Genomic DNA, 3186 nt, shown 5'->3' on the forward strand with positions numbered 1-3186 from the left:
CCTTCGCCACCGGACGCCGCCGCGCCCGGCCCTGCGTCGTCGTCGCCGGAGCTCGGCCGGATCCGGCGAGATCCGGCCGGATCCGCCCGGTTCCTCCCCGGAGCTCCCTTCCCCGGCCATCTTCGAGTTCTCCGGCAAGCTCTCCGGCGAGATCCGCCGCCTGTTGACTTTCCCCCCGAGGTCCAAATCTGCTAAGTCCCAAATATTTTGCATTATCATGCCATGTTCATTGCATCATAACTCTGTGCATACTGCTCCATTTCTTGCGTGTAATATATCAAATTGTTCGCCTCGACAAGTACTTCATTTCATTCCATTGCATCATTTTCATTTGAGCTCATCTTAATGCCCGAAATGCTGTTGGAATAGTGCTATGTGCTGTTAATCTGCTAAAACTGTTATAAGATGCTCATTTGTCATTTTTCCCATGTTTGATGTGTGCATCCTATGAGGTTGATGTCTACATGTGTTTTGATCTATGCTATGCCATATTCACAGTGGTGCAACCCATGTATTTTTGTGAGTTGTGTATTGAGTGCATCGAGCTGGTTAAGTAGGGTACTTGCTGTTGCTGTTTTCCTGTCAGATTCTGTTATTTTGTGATGCCATGTTAACCTGCTGCTACTAGTCATTCTATGCATAATCTGGAGATGTTCACTAAGGATGTTTTGTTACACATGTCATGCTCTATCCATTCATGCCCCTGGTTGCATTTATAGACTGCTGTAACATGTTGTTATCTTGCTCCAAAGTTGCTAAATAATGTTGCTGTCAGCCTGATTAACATTAAGTTCAGTTTGGCCATGTGTTTTGCTAGTGATCCATGCACCCTATGAACTTGTTCTTGCCATTCTTAGCTTCATAAATATGTCTTCTTGCTGTTGGTTGCCTTGCCATGCCATGTATTGCTCTGTGGTGAGTGGTTCAAGCTCACCAACATGCCTACTTATTGTGGTTCCTGCCATGTATGAATCTGTCATATAACTTGCCATGTTTACATGGGTGCCATCATATCTTCTGATCCTTTTTGGCTCATGGTCAGTAAGGGACTTTTGTTCTATGAAATTAGTAGTATCATGCCATGCCTTTTTTTGCCATGATATGTTCCTGTAACATGTTCTTTGCTTGCTCTAAACATTGCAACCTGATGTTATTTCTGCTAAGTCTGAAACTGTTATTATTTGCATTCTTACCATGTCCTTTTGAGCATGTTCTAGTTGTGTCTGGAGTTAGCTCAGTGTTCATGTTTTGTTATGCTTTACCTGTACTTCATGCCCATGCCTTTTGTTTTCATATTGAGGTCCTGTAGCATATTGTTTTGGTGCTTGCAATATGCCTTCTTGTTGTTTTGGACAGATTGTTGCTATAACTTTTATAGAGTGTATGTGTTGAACCATTGCTCCGTTTTGAGTGTGCTCTATATGAAACTTGCTTGATTTTGCATGTAGTTTCATATTATCATGTTGCATCCTTGTTTTTAGATGTTTGCTTGATGTTCCTATGCATTTTGCATCAATGCCATGTTTAACTTGTTTTGCTCATATCTTCTAGGCCGTAGCTCCGAATCTAATGAACTTTATATGTAACTTGACTAGAATTTCGTGTAGATCATCTTGGTGCAACTTAACTTGCTGTTTAACAACTTCAACTTAATGGTTATTCAGTTCTGGACCCATTTCGAAATTTGCATATGAGGACTTACCGGAATTGTTACGTGTTGTTTCCGGCGTCATTTAAACTTGCCTTGATGTGTTGTTCTTGTTTGCATCATCTCTTGCCATGAGTAGCTTCATATAGCTTTGACATGCACCATGCTTGTTGTGCATCATGTATTGTCTATGTGTGGTGTGTTTACTATGTTGTGTGCTTCTTCTCGATAGTTCCCGTTTCGTTGCGATCGTGAGGATTCGTTCGTCTACGCTTGGTTCGTCTTCATGGCTTCATCTTCTTCATGGACTCGTTCTTCTTCCTTGTGGGGTTTCAGGCAAGATGACTGGTACCCTGGATCTCACTACTATCATTGCTATGCTAGTTGCTTCATTCTATCGCTTTGCTGCGCTACCTATCATTTGCTCTTCAAGCCTCCCAAATTGCCATGAACCTCTAACCTTTGACACCCTTCCTAGCAAACCATTGCTTGGCTATGTTACCGCTTTGCTCAGCCCTCTTATAGCGTTGTTAGTTGCAGGTGAAGTTGAAGATTGCTCCATGGTGGACAGGATTTTGGTTGGGATATCACAATATCTCTTATATTTATTAATGCATCTATATATTTGGTAAAGGGTGGAAGGCTCCGCCTTATGCCTGGTGTTTTGTTCCACTCTTGCCGCCCTAGTTTCCGTCATACCGGTGTTATGTTCCCGGATTTTGCGTTCCTAACGCGGTCGGGTGATTTATGGGACCCCCTTGACAATTCGCTTTGAATAGAACTCCTACAGCAAGGCCCAACCTTGGTTTTACCATTTGCCTCACCACCACCTACTTTTCCCTTGGGAGTAATTAACCCAAGGGTCATCTTATTTTAGCCCCCCCGGGCCAATGCTTGTCTAAGTGTTGGTCCAAACCGAGCGATGTCTGGCGCCCCCTGGGCAACTAGGGTCCATGCCAACCCGACGTCTTGCTCATCCGGTGTGCCCTGAGAATGAGATATGTGCAGCTCCTATCAGCATTTGTCAGCACAGCGGGAGGTCTTGCTGGTCTTGTTTTACCATTGTCGAAATGTCTTGTAAACCGAGATTCCGAGACTGATCGGGTCTTCCTGGGAGAAGGAATATCCTTTGTTGATCGCGAGAGCTTATCATGGGCTAAGTTGGGACACCCCTGTAGGGTTTAAACTTTTGAGAGCCGTGCCCGCGGTTATGTGGCAGATGGGAATTTGTTAATGTCCGGCTGTAGATAACTTGATACCAGATCCGAATTAAAACGCATCAACCGCATGTGTAGCCGTGATGGTCTCTTCTCGGCGGAGTCCGGGAAGTGAACACGGTTTCTGGGTTATGTTTGACGTAAGTAGGAGTTCAGGATCACTTCTTGATCATTGCTAGCTTCACGACCGTTCCGCTTGCTCTCTCCTCGCTCTTCTTTGCGTATGTTAGCCACCATATATGCTTAGTCGTTGCTGCAACCTCACCACTTTACCCCTTCCTTACCCATTAAGCTTTGCTAGTCTTGATACCCATGGTAATG

The sequence above is a fragment of the Triticum aestivum genome, chromosome 4B (assembly GCF_018294505.1).
Source record: "Triticum aestivum cultivar Chinese Spring chromosome 4B, IWGSC CS RefSeq v2.1, whole genome shotgun sequence".
Classification (NCBI taxonomy): domain Eukaryota; kingdom Viridiplantae; phylum Streptophyta; class Magnoliopsida; order Poales; family Poaceae; genus Triticum; species Triticum aestivum.